This window comes from Colias croceus, chromosome 5 (genome assembly GCF_905220415.1).
Source record: "Colias croceus chromosome 5, ilColCroc2.1".
NCBI lineage: Eukaryota > Metazoa > Arthropoda > Insecta > Lepidoptera > Pieridae > Colias > Colias croceus.
The window spans coordinates 4,069,600-4,092,737 of NC_059541.1; the positions used below are offsets into that span (position 1 = coordinate 4,069,600).

At 30.6% G+C, this 23,138-nt stretch overlaps 1 protein-coding gene across 2 annotated transcripts in view; it reads left to right on the forward strand.

Moving 5' to 3' along the window:
• Nucleotides 1-23,138, forward strand: part of LOC123691635 — a 79,598-nt gene that overhangs the window by 12,252 nt on the left and 44,208 nt on the right. For both annotated transcript variants that reach the window (XM_045636128.1, XM_045636129.1), the window contains exon 2: nt 8,677-8,711. The gene's annotated coding sequence lies outside the window, so the exon portion shown is untranslated. The remainder of the gene's footprint in view (nt 1-8,676; nt 8,712-23,138) is intronic.

Consider the following 23,138-nt stretch of genomic DNA (forward strand, 5'->3'; position numbering starts at 1 on the left):
GGTATTATAACAACAGATTAAAAAAACTAACCACGACGTTTTTCTATCTCAATTTCTATGAACTAAAAATTATTTATCTAGATAATTTATCAGTAATTGTGATTAAACGTATTTTCTTTATTTTCTTTCTTCTTTCTAATTGAAACTGTTTGCCTCAGGTCTCAAATTCGAAGACCTTAAGTTTATGTACAATAAATAAGATTCTTGAATGTTTTCGTAAATTTATGAAACTACTTTGAAAATGATACACGTTGAAATAGATAAATGCTGCATTCGTTCATTTAATTACAGGATAAACACAGTACAAAATGTGACCAGACAATACGTATTTATCACCCCATTCACGGCCATTAACAGCCAATAAACGCATTTTACGTCTGGGCTTCCCCATCTAATAGTTTCTAAGGCTAGCGAAGAATGGGCATTGTACGTAGCCAGGCGTAATCAAGCGACACTAAAGAGTTAAGTGCTCTAGACGCCCGACGTTCTCTTAGGGGCAAACATACAGTTAGCCCGTAACCGACTTGATTAAAACCAACTGGACCTCTTATGTGAACAAACTCCTTAACACCCTGCACTCATTCCTATCAAACTGGATATGTGGAAATTGAGTCATACACTTGATTTACTTGAATCCGCTTTATTAACTCTTTAATAACTGTTGCTTGTTAATTGAATATTCATTGATTCAATGAGTAAGTTCGAACGTAGGTCGTGGAATATAATGGTTGGCTTTGAGTTATGACTTCAAAAGTATGAGAAAAATACTAATGAATTGGATTAACTCACCGGCTATAACGTTTTTTGAAACTGATTTATTTATTTAATAACTCTTCTATACAAAATTGATTCGTGCTTCATTATCATAAAGTGCAATTTGCTGAATAATTCTGGGCAAATTCCGGTTCCAGCAATCAATATCCAGTCTGAATAAGTCGTACATTAGGAATGTTAATTTCCATGCGCTCTATGCGTGCCTATGTAAATGCCTACTTAAAATACTGCGTGTAAAAGTGTACTTAATCATTAAAAATGAGAAACGTTCCGTTCTATTATGTATTTACGAGACGCGAGTAAAGTGTATGTATATTAAAAATAATGACTGCTCACATAGCGCTCCTTGACCCGAATAGTTATCCTTTGAACGGCTATAGAGAACCGCATCTTGGTTTATGGCTTTAATGATTGGTGTCATTATCGTTACGTGTCCGGGCTCAAAGGCATTGCTAGTCGATTTTCCTTGGGGTTATACAATAATTGTTGCGGGCCGATTACTCAGTACTGATGCAAATCACGGCAATGACACTTGCGTAACTGTCGCCTTGTGGGTTCAACTTGGTAGCGGCGAGCGACGCGATGCTTCTCTTGTATTTGTAAAGAGTTCAACGCACGCTTCGTAGCAACGCTACGAGAACCTCATCTCGGTTTCATACAGTTAAAATTGTGGTTAAATTACATAGTTGTATATTAGGATTGATACACATATTATGTATAACGTAACTAAAGCGTATAAGCGGATCTATTGAATTTGATATTCATATTTTTCTTAGTAAATTTAAAAATTTTCGCGGAGTACGTTTAATTTAATTAATTAATTTTAAATAAAGCAACTTTAGTGTTAATTTTAGTATAAAACAAGACAATAATTATTACTGAAAATTAAATTATAAACATCAACAACAGAAATATATCTTCGGGTTCAAAAAATTTCAAATGAAATTAATTTTCTCATCAAATCTGTTGGAAGAAAACAATCTTGCATAATAGATAATTATCGATCATAGAAATACAATATCTTCTTACAATGTTGGACGTTAAGATTAATCGCGTCATCGACGAGACATGAATACATCGAGATATTAATCTTAAGGCTCTCTCTTGACACAACAACTTGTCAACTTTCTTACACGGAACCTGATTGTATCTCACTTTAAACTTTTATAGCTCATCTGTCCTCAAGTATATGAGGTTATACCGGATTATACAACTATTATACTATATGACTTACCAAAAACAATTCTGAGGAGATAGATTTTTTTTTCACTTTTTTTGTACTTTTATGTGTTGTATTTGTTAAAATATATTTCTACAAATATAAAATACTATTTTTAATTTAATTATAATGAAAAACAAGTGTAAAATATTATTTTATACAATGTCAACATTGGCTTGAAATGTTATTCATTATTCCATAAAATAAGGTATTACGACTGACAATAAATTTATTAATAATAAAATCGTCACGCATATAACATAATTGCAATAAATTTGATCTTTAAATGAAAATAAATTGTATATTTGCTTCTATTTTAAGCAACACTGTTGAATATTGTAATATTATCCCACGTATTAATAATAATAAAATGCATTCATGACATAATCCTTCACACGTAACATCGCAATTAATAAGTAATATAATACAAAATCTATCCATGCGTGTATGACGCTATAACCTTGTACTAGTATTTCAAAACTTACCAAGAGCAAGCGGCTGCAAAAACAACCTTAAAAGGCATCTAATAAAATGCCCTTATAGTGACAGCTACCGTGAGTTACTCTAAATTTTCCTTGACAAAACATTATGCATTAAACCTCATAATTAATTGAATGAGAAAAATGTTTTCGAATTTAATAGGATTAAAAAAACAAAAACGTGAGGTCACGTCATGTCACGCTTGCATTAGCTAACACCTCTATTTCAGTCGTGACAACGTTGTCTAGCTTCCTTATACCTTATGTGTATGACATCATATAATTTTTGTTCAATGAAAATTAGCAAGGTTAATGCTTCCTTTATAATGCGACAAAACTGCATATTAGTCATGGTTTAGTATTTTTATTTTCCCGAGAATACACAATTACGCATGGGAATAAATTTAAACGTGTGGACATTTTTATTTGTGTTTACCTCATTTATGAGTTTGTTTGCCGAACTTCATTCGTATTTTACTACTGCAGTTTTATGGATATATTGGAATATATAGATTTGTAAACAAAGAAAAAGGAGAGGAATATTCAATACACCATGGTCCTATTATATTCCTCGTCATGAACGAATCTATTTAATCTGATTGCTAAAATTTACCTCCATTTCCCATGAATCGTTTCAAAATAAACCGCTATTTAAACTGAGCTAAAGTATGTTAAAAGTTATGCGGAAGCCCTTTGTCATAACGATTGTAACCGACAGATGGCCAGAGAAATAAATTCTGGAGTTTGGCCATTTGCACCGAGGTCCGGTCCGGTTCACCAGGTAATAACTTCAATCTGTACCACCCAAATGGTGAAACTTTAAACCGTCGTTAACTCAAACCCAAAAAAGAAAACAATTAATTATAAATTAAATGATGATTTAAACGATGACTTTGCCAACACGGTCTCTTATGGTACGGTAATAAAAAGGTGTTTTTTTTTTTTATTACGTTGTTGTAATATTAAATAAGGTCTCATTTGTTTTTATTGTATCGTTGTTTCATATAAAATTAATAAATATATCATGAAAATGTTGTAATTGTATGTTATATTTTACTACGTACTTATATCATAAATTAATGTGAATTTACTTCCCTGTATTTTAATTTCTGTACATAACAATAAAGTTATAATTACAAGATAGACTACATTAAAACAACGTTGGATCGACATTAATTATCATTATGATAGTTAATCTAGATTATTACGACAATGATATGAAAACATAATTCTTAGTGTAACACAACCACGCCTTATTAAGAAGCAGGAAGGGATTGTAAGGAAGTCAGTGAAAGATATGTGTGGTGTCATATATCTTAGTTATGTATTTACCGTATATGCTCGAATTTCTCTAGGAAACTGGATTTCGTTGCAGCATAATTATAATAATGCTAATATTCTATTAACGCAAAAATTTCAAATTTAAGATGAATATTTTCGATTCAATTTCTTTGCCGAATTTAATAATAATAATTAGATAAATTACAATAGCAATTCATCGAGTGATCAAATATTTTCCTTTTCTTTCTTGTATAAAACATTTATGCATACTCTAGTACGTACAAAATTCAAAATATTGGGCTTAAGAGGTTGTATCGGAACATAAAGGGCTGATTATCTATTATAAAGGGCGCATTGTGATTGTCAGGTGAGGAGTGCTCCATCTTGACTTATGGTAATCACCTTGACTGAATCCGAATAAAATTTAATTCCATCCCGGCTCTTCATTTAAAAGTTTCTGTTGAATAGACCTCACTGATTAATTTCCAAAACTCATTCTCAGTTTCGTTGAATGAAACAACTTTAATTAACACTAAACTTTCTTGTCCTGACTTTGTGAATTTCAAATCGACCCGATTAGAAAATAATTTCATTTCATCGAGATATGACGTCACCTGAAATTTGTTAATCTAAAATATAACTTTGTTAAGAGTATCCAGCAACTTCATTGATAACAGTTAATTTATTTCAAAGTTGCCTAATCAATTTAAATTACTTAATCTAAAGACATCATCAAGAACCATTATTACGTTTTAATATGGCGGTCATATCTAAATCTCTCTCTCATAGAAAAGGTCAAATGATGATGGAGATTCGTTATAAAAAAATATTATTAACGTAACTTGATGTAACAGTGTTGGAGATTAACAAAAACCATAATATATAACACTCTCTCTTAACCTTTAACCTGTCGCTTACATAACTATTACGAGAAACAGCACTTTAATACTGAATAACATTATAATTTTATTTTTCTTCCGTTAGCCTGACGTATTTATTCCTTAAGGTTATGAGACCCATACATTAGAGTTTTAATATTCATGTAACTTTCATAAAGCTAAATTATTACTTTTGTAGTATGTATTACATTGCTTTAATTCAAAAAAGGAGGCTTTTCTTTACGACCGACAATAATTGTAGAGAAGAAACAACAGACTCAGAAAAATATGTCTTACTTTTGTTTTACAAAATTAGTTGTGTTCAATTCTAAAATTCCGTTTGCAATAAGATAGAACGTCACAAACAATTTCAACAGTATTATATTTAACAGGGAGCGATGTGGCCTCGGGCATGAATCCCTAACCCTTCTTCCTACAAACCTATCTAGAACATTCGATGCCTCCAGGGCAAAGGAACAGTCGATATATATGCTTTCACGTTATTCAATAGATGCCAATTATTGTTGATAATAACTCTATTCATTTATTGTTCACAATAGACGTGATCTCATTGCTTGTAGGTGGCTTAATGCTAATATATGTTATTATTTTTTTGCCTGCCATTCGTGTTCTGATTTTCTCTTAAACTATTAATTATAAGTAATAATAATCATCATTTTTAAAAACGTACTTTAAACTTATTACACAAATAAATATAGATTATTTAAACACTATTTTCCTTGCTTTCTTTTGCGTTTTAAAATCAATCACAGGAATTTTAGCAATAAACAACAAAACAGGATATTCAAATCAGAAAAACTGCACGATTTCTCGCCCGCGAGCGCTTAAACTACCAATAGACAAATATTGACCAATATTGATGGATCACAAACAACGCACATTTTTTGCTTACCAAAATATTTGGTTACGTTTACATATAAACGCGAATATTGTGATGCTCAATGTTTTATTTCCTTAAACGATCTAAGAGCTTTTGCAATATTATTATAACGGTAAAGAGTTTGTTTGAGCTTATTTCAAGAACTATTAGAAAAAATAAATGAAAAAACTACAACAACAAGATTTTTTGAAAAAGAGGGCTTATAAAAACACATAGCAACCAATAGTAGCGAAACATGAAGATGTTACAACAATAGCGTAAAAGAATAACTTTGAAAACTTTGTATCGTGAATCGTCGTGGTTGACCCTTCATCTAGATTATTTCTATAAATTTACCTATCTATAATACAAGAAAAGGTTCATATTAAATAGGTTTGTACCTAACAGTATACATAAGCAAGCTAGCTTATGTATACTCTAAGGTTTGTACACTATACCGCAAAGTGATTAATAGCAATAAGCTCTAGTAAATCAAATTATGCATCAAACCATAAACTGAAAGTGGATTCCATTTGTGAACGATACATTAATACAATTTGCGGTCATCAGTGGTATTACTAAAAAATCGATTATATATACAACCAAAACCAGCGGATAATTGGAAACTAGAACGATATGTTGCGGTTACCGGTGTGAGCTGTGGCCTCATGATAATGCAACATTAGTATGGTGAAACACTACACTTAGGTCAAACTCTATTAGTTTTAGTTCAGTAGAGTACAGGCTCTAGGTGCGGCAAATTTTTGACATTTTGCGTAATGGGGAGCGAGCTGTTTGAGTGATCTAAGGGCAATTTTGTTGCCACAGATAAACAATAGAATGGATTGAACTCAGTTTAATGCTACACTGCTAGGAAAAGCTAGGAACTTTAACATTGATTTTATAATTTTGTGTTAGAGATATTAAATATTTGTCAACAAGTTAACAGGAAAATTAACTTTAAAGAATATATTTATCAAAGTTTGATTATGATATATGATATTATAATATAATTAGCATTATTAAATCTTATGACAGTGTCAGACGTTTCATTATAGGACAGGAAAATTATATGCACTTAAATTCTAACCTATCGATATATGATTAGGTAGAGCTTGGAGGTGAGAATTTTCCTATATATTAAAATTAATCTGTACTTAAGTAAATTAACTTCATCTTAACCTGCGTTTATATAAAGTAGGCAATATTTATATAGAGTAGATAAATAATAATAAACATTTTGCGTTTAACAAAAGTAGACTAATATGCAACTATAGTTATAAACATTTATCAATGTAAAAGTGAAATATAAAAATACTTAGCTTTTTAATAACCGATCTAGCGCTAATCTAATTTAAAAGTGGGTTGCCTTTCATAATAATAAATCGGCGTAACCACAATTGTTATATTGACAATTACTGTGGTCTATCTAGAACTTTGATACGCATCTGTAATAAGAAAGTAAACCGATATGCTGTATTAAACAAAAATTATCATTTATGAAATAGTGCGTTTCGCCCGAAGCTTCGCCTGCGTATTCAAAGGAAAACCCGGTTAGTTCTAGTTCCTGTAGGATTTTCGGGATAAAATCTATCATATGTGTTAATCCAAAAATCTATATATCTATCATATGTGTTAAACATAGAATGTGTGTGCCTAATTTTAAGAAAATCGGTGCAGCAGTTATTGCGTGAAGGGTAACAAACAAACATACAAACTTTCACATTTATAATATCTAACGAAGTATTTGCTTGCCACTTTTTGCAATATAGGCACACGAGTAAAACTCAAAATGACACTTCATCATAAAATGTCCGGCCTTTAAAAGCGTTTAATCTTTGACTACTTGCCCGAAGAGCGATCGAAGCCTTTTATCGCCGTTAGAAGCATTATAGAGTGGCTCATTCTATAATTACTTTATACATCGATAACGATATTGATTTATATCTCACATCTTTTGATTTAACCATTTAGATATTTTAACATTTTCCTACGTATAATAAAGTAATATTATTTAGACATTTTCAATGCAACTGAAACATAAAGTCAATAACGCACACTGAATCGAATGAATATAAACTTTAAAATATTCAAATTTATTTCAACTTTCTTATTTTTCGACATGATTTATGTTTATCTTAAAAAAGAGGATCTTTGTATTTTATTTTACATTTTCGATTTCAACACTAACAAAGAACTTTGCTATGAGTCAAGCGATGAAAATGTTAAACAAATCATTTATAAACAAAGCACGAATACTTCGAGTTAAAATTCACATTATAGACTCAGTGAATATTGAGAAACTAGATTTTTGTTTGATAACGATGACCATAGACTTTAGCAAAGAATTGAGACATAAAAAAACTCGAATCTTCTCCAAAATACTAATTATTTTCCTGTTATGAAGCTCTGCCCATGAAATAAGCCGCTAAAAGCTTGTTATATAAAAATAGTAACGCAACGTAAACGTTGTTCTTAGTTATGTGTTTATGCTGTTTGTGTTTTTTATTTGAAAAAAAATTAAGCTACTTACTTTAAAGGAGATAATTGTGTGATCAAATAATTTAGTAATTTCAAATTGCCTTATTTATTGTTTAAGTTAAAATTGAATATAAGACGAATAACGAAACTAAAGAATACATTATAGAGAATTTAATAATTTTTTAAATCAGACGTACGAAAATTGTATTAAATTTAAGTTTTTAATTAATCACAATCTTACATCATTCAGCGATATGATGTAATAAAAAAATCCAACAAAAATGCATATTAAAAAATATTAATTAAACAGTTTTTAATTATCAGTATGCATAAAAACAAGACTTTATAATATGAGAATTATGTAATTTTGATAACGACTTAACTATATCCGTAACAAGGCGTTTGCGTGTCTGCCATGCAGATAATACTAAATTGCTGTAAACATGATTGCTTCTAGTGAAACACTTAGCTGATACTATGAAGGTTTTACTTTAAAAATTGTGATATGAATAGAGTCATTTTAAGTGCATCTTTTCATTCATAATATCAATATTAGGTAAAAGTATTCTAGGATATCAACTAATAATAAAATTTATTGTTTTTATTTCACATTAAAATTTGAGAATGTTGTATACTTATGACACATATATGTATCGATTTTTACAATTACATTTTCTTTTACAGACTTCGCTCGAATAATTGAACGTGTGCTGTTATTGGTGAGTAGTCTAATAATTACATTAACAAATTATAATATTAATCAAACTGTTATTTTACGTACCTAAGAAATTAAACTTACAAAATTTAAGTAGGTATGTATCTTTATTTACATCTGTAAATTAGATATATTTTAATCCATTCAACAAAACTTATGGGCAACATCAACTTTCCTAATCAATTAGAACGTAATAGCCCCAACAAGTTTATATAGAACGAACCGCAAATTTCGTATCTGTGGACGGGACGCTAAAGCATAGACTATAGAGTGTGGCTACATAAGTTCGCATGTCTTATTAAGCTGAGCGCCGACCACATCGGAAACTATCGACCCTCCAGTGCTGGTCTCCGTCGGAAATCAAACTAATCGATTTTCATTTCGTTGGCAGGAAATTAAATCCTTTGAGAGTCGTTTCCGATAACGGATTTCTGTTAAGCACGACACGTGTTCTAACATTTAAGCCATTGGTTTCGCTCAAATTTTTTATACTCGATGCTTTATTAAATCCGTGCTCATGTAAATCACGAATGAGGGCTTAAGAGAAATTGAATTCCATATTTATTCTGTCAATTTAAAATTTCGTCTAATCTCGTTGCATACGTGACTCTCATCAAATTTTCGCTTCATTGCCGTATTTGAAGCCGTTTAGACTGCTTAAAGCGGTACATACTTTATGCGGATTTAAGTAGATATTAAAAAGCTAAGTAGGTACTAAATGACATTTCTAAATATAAATTTTAAAAATGTATATGTAACGACATAGATTAAAATTTTAGAATAATCTAAGAATATTCTTAATGTAAAATATATTTATGATTTTCATCATTTCAAAAATATTATGAAAAGTTTCATAACCTCGATATGTTTAATGAATAGCCCGTGGGTAAGCGACCCTCTTACTTACACACGATGATTTAATAAAAAATAAGTACATTAAATCGGTTGAATATAACCTATCGGAGGAAATATTTCCCCTTTCGTGTTGAAAGCGTTCATATTACGGCAAATTTCCAAGAAATCTCAATTGACATAGATTATCGTATGTAATAACTAATATGGAATTCTTTGAAAGGAAATTAAAATTCAAGCATTGGTTTATATAAACTTGATGAAATACAAAATTTCATTATTCCTATAAACTGTAAATTTTACTTGTACACAGTTGAAAAATTTTAAATGGATCAACTTGCCTACCTTAGTTTTATTTTAATTATACCTATTTAAATTGCTGTTAGATTGAAATAGAAGCAGTGGTACCTACTCTGTTTTTGTTAAGAGCAATAAAAAATTAATACAATTATTTATTAATTAAAAATTAATTATTAATTTTATTTAATGCTATGACTCTATGCAGCTCTATATTGCGTGAATTAAAATAAAGATGCCATAGTAAAACTTTTTTTTGTCACAACATAGGACAAAACTATCCTGATTCCAGTTACAACACTAATCTTTCCATAAACAATGTTTAGAAACACGTGAACCGAGACATAAAAGTAACATTTCGATTTGTCCGCGCACAGAAGGCAGACGTCTCCCGGGAAATTAGCCGGACGCGAGTGACCACGTCTCGGTAACATCACAATTTATATCAAATTCAATGCGTCGTCAGTTTTTGGGATTACGATATTTTTATCTTTATTAACTTCACGGCTGACAGAACAAGCGATCTGCTTTAAATTGGATCGCTGGCTTTATCTATCTCGATTTTTCATCCTACTAATATTATAAATGCGAAAGTTTGTGAGGATGTGTGTGTGTTTGTTACTCTTTCACGCAAATACCTACTACTGAACCGATTACAATGAAATTTAGCACACGTATAGATGGTAACTTAGATTAACACATTATTATTAGTTTTATCCCGGAAATCATACGGGAACGGGAACTATGCGGGTTTTTCTTTGAAAACGCGGCCAAGCCGCGGGCAGAAATCTAGTAGGATATACGAATTAGTATTCGCAAATATTTTTTGCAATATATATTTGAACTATACACATATTAAGGTACATATTTTTAAAGATATCTAAGAATAGAAAACAATTTAGTCTAATGTTAATAATGCCTAATATTTTTTAAGGCTTATGAAAGTGTAGGTATATCTGATAAATAATGTAATAATATTCAGCAGCGCGTGTTAGTTTCATATTTAGTAATTTAACATTATATTTAGCTAACCTTGGTTTTATAACTTTATTACATTTTAACATGCAGCTACGAAATACTGGCAGCCATTTAAAGTTCTGTGAAATCGTAAATGTTAGGTTTGCCTTAAAACGGATCGTATACTATGCCTAAAGTTGTGTGGAAATAGCAATATTAAATTTTTAATAAATAAATTTTTAAAAATAGCAATATTAAATATTAAATTTTTGAAAATAAGATAGAGTTGGTCTTGATAGCGAATCCCAAAAGGCACATAAACATGTTATATCTTACCTACTTTTCCCAGATACCTATATTAAAACTTCTTTATGTTGAAATATAGGTACGTACTAAACAGGACTTATATTTACAGAAAAGTAAAACATTCAAGTCAAGAGCAGAATGTATAAAAATTTAACATCCTAATTAATGGTACGGGAGCTAGCAACGTTTTAAAAAAAGTCATTTTAGTATAGTTGGGTTTTTGATATACTGTTTCTCTTGCTATTTCGGTTAGAGTCCGGGCTGTCTGGCTGGCCGCAGTAGTTGCGTTTATTAGTGCGCATCTTATCTGCACAGGAAAATATCCTTAATTTAAAGTCATTTTTTAATGCGTAATTTTTAATCTTTTGCCTTTAGATAGATCCATCAGACATAAATTTTTTATTGCAAGACTTTTTTTCGTTGTAAAATAGGTGCCATACGCAATTTTAATTTCAAAATAACTAAAATGTCATCGAAATAAGTGAAATTACATCAACATGAGTCCGCTTAAAAGGTAAGTAATAACTTTATTATTTATATTATATTATCCTTTTTTAATACTTATATTGAATAATTAGTAAACTAATATTTTTAATAGATGGTTTCATATTTGTTACACTTTTGGGTATAAATATGAATTTGATGATATTTGTATTTTCTAGTGTTTGATTTTACGCGAGTATTATACATTTAGAAATTAAAGACTCGGGAAAATAATACAATGAATAAATCGCATTTAAAATCCGTTAAAAAGTCTTTAATTTCTTGATGATATTTGGTTTTTATCAAGTTTACATTAACGTCCTATTTGTGGTTCGTTGGGAAAAGAACGCAACATGGTAGATTGTTGCAAAAAAATTGTAAATAGTAAAATGAATATTATATATAGTATAAGTAACACAGTGATTACTTATCCTTTACGGGGACTCATCTTGATAGAATTTCACTTATTTCGATGACATTTTAATTATTTTAAATAAAAAAATCGCGTCTGGCACCTATTTAACAACGAATAAAACGTCTTGCAATAAAAAAATTATGTCTGTTGGATCTATCTAAAGGCAAAAGATTAAAAATTACGCGTTAAAAAATGACTTTAAATTAAGGATATTTTCCTGTGCAGATAAGATGCGCACTAATAAACGCAACCACTGCGGCCAGCCAGACAGCCCGGACTGTAACCGAAATAGCAAGAGGAACAGCATATCAAAGAACCAACTATACTAAAATGCTCACTTGTCAACGTTGCTACCTCCTATACGATAATAATATCGAAAAAATAGGAATAAGTTTAACATAAATATCCATACATGATATGTACCAGTATAATATTTTAAAATATACATATTATACCAAATACGCATTGTTAAGTGTTCGTTTACAACCATTACAAAACATTACGATTTAATTTAACATTTTCATCGAGTAACAAGTTTATTGCACAGTTACCTACAAAGATACGCAATGTTTTTACGATTAGAAATTTAAATACCGCCGCTTATTGTATCATAAATACTGGTAAAGAAATGGTTTATAAAGCATTATGTTCAGTAAATGAAATGTGACGGTGGCGAGTTTGGCTCAGAACAACTTCAATCGTTTATCATTTTTATGGCCTGAAAATAGCATTACGAACAGTTGTGGCTTACAAAATATCATCAAAACTGGATGGAAGTGTTAATTTTGACCGTGAAAGTTTTAATCAAGTCCTTGAACTATCTTGGTCATTTAGTTTGGAACAAAGATTCGAAAATATAACTCAATATACCAAGAATTATCTCTCGAGCTAAACTAATTTGATAGACTCTTCGCCACTTGTAATAATAATAACTAATTATTAGTTACCAACAGATATTCATATAATTTAAAAAACTCAAGATAGTGATTTGTATTCTAAACATCCTGTTCCCAAATTAACGGTAAGGAATTATAACCATTACTTTACCCATAGTTTAACTCTCACTTCTCATGAAGTATCTCTCTCAACAAAAAACTATTTGTGAACTATTTGTTAGAAGCCTAAAAATAATCTAAAGGTTTGAATGGTGTAAAACAAATAAAAATAGATACAATAAGTGGTTGTCATGCAACAAGTAACGCGTTTAACACACCGCATAGTTTTATTAGTAAGTGGAGTGTGACCGAAGATCGCCTTGAAAAACATTCTACTAAACTATTTACAAGTTTCACGCGGATTATTGCTTTAGTAATCTCCTCTATCGATAAACTTATGACGAAAATACAAAATTTCGTCGCCATAAATCGACCGTGATCGTTTATTTTATTTTATTTTTTTTGTTCATTATGGTAATCACAATCATGGACATTGAAATAGTCGAATTAAATAATGATTTAATCACATAAAAATGCCTTAATTACCTTATACAGTAATACCAACATCTTAATATCTTTGATTAATAACACCAGTAAAACCATAACCAATTTGGCAATGCAAATGATGTCTTCGTACGCGTCGCGGCTTTCTCTCGTCGGTATTCGGGCTCACGTTAATATCATCAAAAGTAAAAGTGTCACTTACGAAACTAGCTGACATGCATCATTAATGTGTGATATTATTACACAACATGCGTGAGCAGTTGAGCGCAATCAGTGATAGAATACATGCGTAGAAACTTCACATATTCCTTTACAAAATAATTGTTTGCTTTCCTCTATAGAAGATATTATCACATAGACGTCAATGGATAGGATAACATAGTAGAGTATAAATTATATTTAAAACATTTTATGATCTAAGTACCATTTTAGGTTGAATAACATACCACTACTGTAATACTAAATTTCTAAAAATAATCCCACACTAATAAAAAAATAAGAACGGAACTTTGCAAAGCGAATTGCAGTGCATATTAAAAAGCAAATTAGCTCTAATAATCACTGCGCATTCAATCGTAACTATCTATTATATCTGTCGTTACTAAATACACCGCAATCATAACACTACGTACTAATAACATTTCAAACTAATAATTAAGCTATTTTAAAATTAATGAAAAGCGCCTACGTAACCTTACAAGAAATGTGGACCTTCACGGTCGACAAAGCAGATATTAAAATCTGCATTTAGCTGCGATTAAAGCACTCAGGAAAGGGAAGTGGTGTTAGAAATAGCAGGTTCTGTTCAAGGCGTCAGATTATGCTCTTATTATGGTCATTAGATAGTACAAATCATAAATCGCAAGAGATCACCTTTGAAAAGCATCGATTACGATGGAAAATGTAGGTATTATGACCGTTACCTATACATGCTCTTTTTGGTGACTTAACTGTGTGAAATCATAAATCAAAGCATCAGTCGATTTATATCAGTCAATGAAATAAATAAAAAACACTTATGGCGAAGCTTTTGTTTGTTTCATATCTTTTTTTGCTCAAGCTAAAATTATGTTGTTTTAATACAATAAGATCCAAATACATATTGTCTCATACAATGATTATATTATGTACTGAGAGAAACCTAAGCAAATCGTCGATGAGGTCGCATCTTTAAAAGGAGCCAATGATGTCATGTACTAAGTTGAAAGGCTAGGTAATCATGATTCCGAGTATAATACATACAAACGCAATAACTTTATTCGTTGTAACCAGCTACTATTATGTATTAATTCACCATAAGCCAAGCTCGACGCTAATTCACACTGTAATCATTTATAACGTGAATTTACAGTGACATGAAAAAATTACCCCAAAAATATAACCGGGCCATTTTCATATTTTATTTATAACGTACGCACTCATAAATCATATTTCGTTCAGAGTTCGTGTCATGAATTTAACGCATAAGATATTATTGACTTTCCTGAAAAAATCAAGCATGAATGCCTGATTTTGGACAATGGAAGGGCATTTTAATATTCACCTCGTTCGCTATTAAGAGCGCCTATTTATAATATTATATTTTATTTTGAGAGTTCCGATTAGGTGTTCCGGATGAAGTGAAATGCTTTCGCATCCTGAATGGATTTAGGATGAAAAGGAAATTGAAGAGTTGTTACGTACGCCGTCTTTCGAAATTTCGTAATTCATGAATAGCACAATTTATATTTACAAAGAGACTCTCTTCGACGACAGTAACATCTATTATCGTTGAATACTAAAACGTTATTTCATTACAGTATGTACCTTTTAGTATACGTATAGAGCTATAAAGCTCGTTTATACGTTCATATAAAGTAATAACTGCAATAAACCTTTAGAAATTTCGAAATTTCATAGCAAGCAGAACGAGAGCGTAGTAAACAAAATACTGCCGGCTATTGTATATATTTTAAGTGTTCCTAATGATATCGAGGTTAGAAGTATAATAATTGTAGTAATTTCGTTAATAAGTCATGGATGAATAAGTATCACTTAGCCTGCTGCAATTTCTAGGCTCTATAATATTGAAACACAATGGTTGGTCATAAAAATAGCCTAATTATATAGGTGTGGTTCTACAATGCTAACACTTTTTGCCAAATTACTAAATAGATTGTAAAAAATATATTATTTTAATTTAAAAGTTTAAAATGTAATTCGCAATTTGTGCAAGCTAATAAAATGATTTGTAAATAAACATGAAGTTAAATGAAACAATAGTCCTTTCCTAACAATGTGAACACGAAATCTATTTGTCGTCTTAGCAGCGTGCTTAAACCTAGCCGCTCTTTAAAACAAGAGTTTGTCCCGTTTTGTACTAAGCGTCTCTGCAGAGGGCGAAATGTATACGACAAGGATACGACCACACTATGCGCTTTTTCTATGAGTAAATTATTACTAGATTTGAAGTTGTTGTTGGAATAAAAACGTTCGAAAACCTATACAATTACACTTTAAACTATATACTTAATAATACCAATTTTAATGAACCGTAAACAAATGAATTAGAAAAAACAGGTACAATTAAATATCGAATGATTTAAGATACAGTTTTTTTGCCATTCGTACGAATACAACTAATTAATCATGGCTGTTTTTAGTTAACACAAAAAGATTGATGTAAAACATGACTAACTTGTACAAAAAATATTTAACAATTTGTTCAAATCAATCAAATTATCGTCGAGGCAAATGATAGACTGTGACAGTTTCATGTCGGAAGTATAAGAACACACAATTATTATTATTACTCTGTTATAGCCACTATGGCCATTATAGCATACATATTACAATTTTTAAAATCTTTACTGAAATTACCCTTTAATTTCTTCGTGTTTGTAAATCGGTATAAAATGTAATAAATTAATTTTCATTTATTAGTTATTCCATTCGTTATCAAACAAAGATATGAACTAATTAAGTTTATGCAATTAGTTTTGCACTGACCACTTAATTCTAAATGATCACAATAATTCATTTTAAATAAAGGTGTTCTTGTACTACACCATAATAAATTGAGTTGTTAACACTAATTAGTGTATGTACATATTTAATAACTTTAAACCTATGATGGGCTATTTCTGATATAATAGTTTGAAGTTATTATCAATGAATGAACCTTTACGCTACTTATTCCAATGTTATTAACTATAATAATATACAGAACACAGATTCCTCAAAACTATAATAAAAACTTTTTAGTTTAAAATAAAAAACAACCAGTGTGAACCATCGCTCTAAGATCTCCTACGTAGATAGGGAGTCCCGGGCACGAGATTGCCCGCCCGAGGAACAGGTCTCTTTATTAATGCACGCCGAAGACGTCCAAACCAGCTTTAAGTAAACTACCTTCACTCTTTGCCCACTACCCACGTCCTCTCATTTTCTAGATGTTAAACAAGAAACAGTTTATTGCTGTACGGAAATTGCGCTTGCATTCCCCGTTTCGAGTGCTAGATTATTTTCAAGTTGTTACGGAAAATTATACTGAAACTAAACTTAAGTTTAATTCAAGTGATATTAAGACATTGCTGATTAAATGGGCCTTGCAATTAGTGTGAATTGTTTAGAAAATATCTTAGCTGGAAATCGTGATACGTTTCCAAAACTTGATATGCTATTCCGGTAACAACATTACGCTTTCGATTAAATAAATATCCATATTGGGCAAACATATCCTTATGTAACTACATCGTAGGAGTACAGTATAGATTCCATCAATAGATTATGTTACATAGAATATTATATAGTCGCTACAAGGAATTTGTCTTCAATTTCCCACATCGGAGGCTACCGTCAATAATAATATTGGCTTAAGTATACTAATATTGGTAGTATTAATATTAACAGTATTAGTTCTACGACTACTCTTGTTATTTCAAACACTGCTCGTTATTCAAAAAATTATACAAATTTTCAGCACATTTTATTAGCACATGTTTCTAAAACTTCAATAATGACAGCAAATTGCTAAGTTGTTGTCTATTTCGAAATTATTGGCACAAGGACAAGGGAAAACAACACTTAACAAATGTAGAAAATAGTTTCTAGACATCTTGCAAAACAAATCTGATCTGTTGTCAGAGACAAGTGGTACCTTTGCGAAACTTTTCGTGATCAAAAGCCACAGGTTTTCCGCGTCAAGCCATTTATTAGATACCTCCCTAACTGCTTATTATTATCAATTTTATCTCAATGTACGTGATGCTGCAGAGACCAAAGTATAATTAGCAATAAAAACCACGTAACTTTCTACAATCGATACTTAGTCTAATAAACTTTCAACGAGTTTCTATTATTAAATTGTTTACCAGTAAAAGCACTTTTAAAATACAATTTACTGTGGAAACTCTTCTTTTTCAGAACGTGTAAAAAGCAATCTTATTTGCCGGTTACTTAACGACGACTTAAGAGCTATCGTTGACCGTAAGCCTGACTCGCATTAAGTTACGAAGTGATTTTAAAAAGGAACGCGACTGCATCGCACAGCGCTGTATGGCCTCGTACATTTCGCGTTTGGATAGGAGCGTGCGGAATGAAAGTGAATGAAAGACGCAATGTACACTTGTGTAATAGATAAGGTAGGAAAGGCGACAATTACAAGACAGGCTCGACTGGTATTGAACGGGGCCACGTACTCTCGGTCAGCTTGGCGCAAACTGGTTTCATTATCAAAAGTCAATAACTTTCCGATGCATTCCGAGTCACGGCCAAGTCCAATCTTAGCACACTAATAAGGTTACTAGAAAGACCATGGAAAGTGATTTGTTGAATAGTTTAGAGACAACAGTTACGATAATACAAACAAAAAATGGAAGTTTTGAAAGTTAGTTATCTTTACGCATCGCGCGCAACTTTCGCAAAAACACTGCTAATGCGACTTTTTCCGTTTTGTTATAAAATTCTATAAGAAAGTAATTATCTGGAAGTCATAAAAATGATTTGTTACTTTAAGGTAGATATCAATTATATTTTTATTACTGCAAACAAACAAGTCTAATAGATTCTGCTATGAGGTACCTACCTAAGAAGTTTATTTTGATAGGTTTGAATTGTTCGCGTTATATTTTCCAATAAATATAATTATTAGAAAGTTGGCGTGATAATTATGATAAAAAATTATATTATATCCACGGATTTCCGTACATCATAATAGCTAATTAATCAAAACTCTCACACGAAAAGGAAACAACTTTTAAACAAAATGTGATACATGTTGTTTGCACGGACGAATAAATTGCGCAAATACCAGTTAAACCAATATAAATTTCATTACATATAGCGGAGATTAAACTTGAATTAATATCCGATATTTTAAATATCATCCGTAGCATTTACTTGAATGGATGTCGTTAGCAGCGAACGGCCTGATATAATTTGAGCACTCAGTTTTAACCGTCGTAATTATTCATCACTCACAACTGTTACTGGGATGCTGATCTATGTACGTATAGATGTAGAAAATAGGCTCAAATATAGGCTGGAACTTAAGAGAGTTGAAGACAATTTCATTTCCAAAAATTTTAAATTAAATTTGTTAGATATTAATTACCTATTTAGAGACAAATCCCGGGACAGTTCAATGTTATATTTATTTGTACAATATTTAATACTATAATAAGAAACTAACATTCAGTTAAAATGTCATCTCGATAACCTAATATCAAAAAAACCATATTTAGCTCTCCGCTCTATATTCAATAAAAACTATCAAATTAACCAAGGAGAAATAATATTGCGAACTTTTTACAAGGCACGTTAAAGGCATTTCTTTAATTTATACAGCTTTCTTAAGTATTGTTTATCCTTATAAATAAAAGCGAAGTGATATCATAACATATCCTATACTCGCACGAACCTAATTAGTAAAAACCGGTTACTTTCCTCTTCCTACTTTCTACTTCTCAAAGTTAAAAATTAAACACAATGAAAAAAATTATAAGTGTAATAATAAGATAAATTTATGTATTGAACAAACGAGGCTGCAAGTTTATTGTTATTGTAAAGCACAGATTTCGAAAAACAACGTTCTTACGTATTATGTCAAATTTTCTCTACCTTTAGATATAAAAATTATGTTTGTAGCTTAGCTATTGACCTACAATTACTTTTCACTAATGTTTTGGCAATCTCGTAGGATGGGTAAGCAATTCTAGCATTCATATAATATTTTGTTCTCTCATTCATCTAACTTTTAACAACATAGGCATAACTAAATCTTCAACAAAATTACCTGCCTCTAATTATATGAAATAATAATAATTAAACGAAATTACCTGCCTCTAAATATATCAAACAGGTTCATAATTATGTGTTGACAAATAATTAATTGCAATATAGTAAAACGTAAAAAATACTACTTAAACACTACAATAATCCAAATGAAAATAAATTCATACACCTAGTACGTAATTGAATTAGTGTCGCTCGAGCGACGGAGGCTCAATACGATGTTAACGCGCTTCCGATGTTCATATAACGAAGCCTCTTACAAGAGAGCTTCATTTATAGACGTGTAGGCAGAGCTCAACCTACTGCAGATTATTCTCGAATAAATAGAATTATTTCTATATGAATTTCATAAACAACTTGCAATCGATAACATTGTTTGTGTGGATTTAACATCAACTCGTTTTACGTTACAATACCATTTTTTTCATTTTAATAATTGACGATATTTAAGTACGTATTTGGATTAATTGATGTGAATTTGTTAAGCAGTTAAATAGCTGTATAATTAATTGAAACACTACCAAGAACTTAGTCATGCGTAATTTAAGTGACACTTTTTGCAACGACTTAGCTACAAAAAGTGCTAAATAAATGCGACAATAATAATGTGTCTATTAACAACTTAATATTTTGTCCTTTTTAACATCCTGCTTACTCATTTCGATTTTTGTACTTTAACAAAAAAGGGTTCAAAATAAAAAGGCATAAACTAAATAAAAAATCTAAACCGACGCATATCCTTTTTATTTCTAAAAATATAAAGATAAATGATGTTGTTTTAAATGATTCAAAGGATATGAGTTGTAATTATTTGATCATAATCATCATTAGGTATGATATCATAACACAGATTATTGGGGATCCTTTGGGCACTTCTTGTGCTATTTTTTCTTGGAAAACTGGCAAGTTTTTTATGATATCAACATCGACTACGCGTATCTTTAATCTTAGCCCATGATGCCATACACTACATTCCAATACCATGATCCTTAATTGTTAATATCGATAAAAAACACGAACAAAGCAACACAAGCAAAAATTAAAGGAAACAATGCAATAATAACTACTTTATCATGAATTTAATGAATTGTAAGTTACTCAATAATTTATCAAATTGTGTGCAAATATGCTAAAATAAATGATATTTATGTTGAAACATCACAGAACTTATGTTTGCTTGTAAACTAAATGCTTTCTAACTCGATATTTCAGGTACATTGAGCTACTAATTCTTCATCCATTTGACTTTAAAGGTGAAAATTGTCATATTTGATAAATTGTGCAGTTAAAATTCAATATACATCTAATCTATCATTTGTCATTGTGAGATACTGTTCAATTCAAAACTAGTTGCTATGAGCCCTACACAATAAGTTATTAATATGAGTCAGTGAGGAATATAATAATATAATAAGGTGTGTTTTGGCCATTTGTCGCCCTTCGTAGCGTTTTCAGTCACGGTTTCCAGTGGTCGTAAATATGGTCCTAAGTTGTGACTCAAAGCGTCTATCAGAGCTATTCACGACTTTAATTGTATGGTGAAAGTTATAGACAACAGCGGTTATACATTGAGTCATTGAATATATTGATATTTCTAGTTTGATAGTATCTCGGGATTATATTTTAAACTTTAAATTAATCGTTATTTAAAATAATATTTTATACTTAACATGTATTATTTTAAATGTACAAATGTGACGCTCTGTCTCAATGCATAAAAAATATGATAAATATGTTTATTGATTGCATAAAAGATGGAATTTAACAATTGACATTTTGACACCAAATTAGCATTACCTCGAATTTTATTAAATGAAAAAAATATATTTTATGAGCAATAACCTATTTTTTACGTTGTATTACAATCGATGCTTATTCAATTCAGTTTGTTCATTTCACATTCCAATAGAAAATTAGTAGTCAATCTAACATCCAATAACATGGAATTTTAATCGTTGATGTTTATAAGTTTACAATATGAGTGGTATGTTTGTGACCTTATACCATAAGTCACGACAATATTAATTATCCATTCGCAAACGCCTGTCACTTGGCACACACATTCTGACCGGACGGCCCGAGTCACGACTACGGTCAAGTTTCAAGGTCTTTTGTTACATAATTTTATCATTTCGCTACTATAATTGATACTTGGTAGTGAATTCACGAATATTTTCAATGAAGAAATTGTCACCGTTTATATTTTGAATCGTTTACTTTCAAGAGTATCAAAATACTAAATATATTATTGTTTTGTAGCTCGGAGCAACATTTTGCGAACTAAATATCGTTTAAAATACTTTTCTTTACGTCTGAGTGGATCACGCGGAAATTCAGATACAATTTTGAAGTGCTCAGAACACTTCAAGCCTGTAAATTCCAGACCTAGGCATACAAGTGACCGGGAAAAAAATTAAATCGTAAATGTTATAAAAAAATGAATTTCGTGGATTATAGTGATGGCAATTATAATTATTTAATGCAGTGTTTTGTAAGATATATATTTTGAAAAAATCTACCGTGATACGTTCCTACTTTTAATATATTATAACATATAGAACTTAATATAATATATTCTATAGGTAAATATTATATATTATACACCAACTCGTGACCGAAACTACAGCAGCGCAAGCGCCGACCATTAAATTCGGCATTCTCTCTTGATTGATAACTCACACAATGGCTAAGTGTGCAATAAGTAAAACAATTATTATTGTAATTTGCATATCGCTGTCATTGATCTGATAAATTACTCCGATATAAGTAATTGCCATTCTAATATCTCATTTGCTTAGTAATTAAATATCAATTTTGACTGCACTCGCCTGATATAATAATTGACATTGTAACGAAAATTAATGCTAAAATATTTCAACTTCGCAATTCGCACATACTTCCTTTTGTCTAAATCACAAATAGTCTATTCAACTTAGGCAAAGTAAAAACAGATAGAAATGATTTGCGACATATACTTTCCACACATGCTTTAAAAAATAATGCACGCTTTGCCGTACGTTTTGTTTAAATTCGTTAATAGTTTGAAATATACTCTGCAATAGAATTGCGTACATTTTTCACAATAAGCCGGTCAGGTTCGTGACTCGGCTCAAGACAGGGCAAATTGTTCAAAAGACCTACCTGAGTGGCCATTTTAAAAGCAATTCTAAAGGAATTTCATGCTATATTGATTTGCACATTGTTCGATAATATCTTAACCTTATACAAGTCTTAAAATAGGAATAGAACAAAGGATAACATTATGCTTATTGGAATATTTATTCAGTATTCTGTATACACGATTCAAATGTCACAGTACATCACCTTGAGAAACGATGGTCGTCTGGTCTTATTTTCTCACCAGTAAATAATTACTGCTTATTAAGAGGTTAAAGTCAATCACATGAAT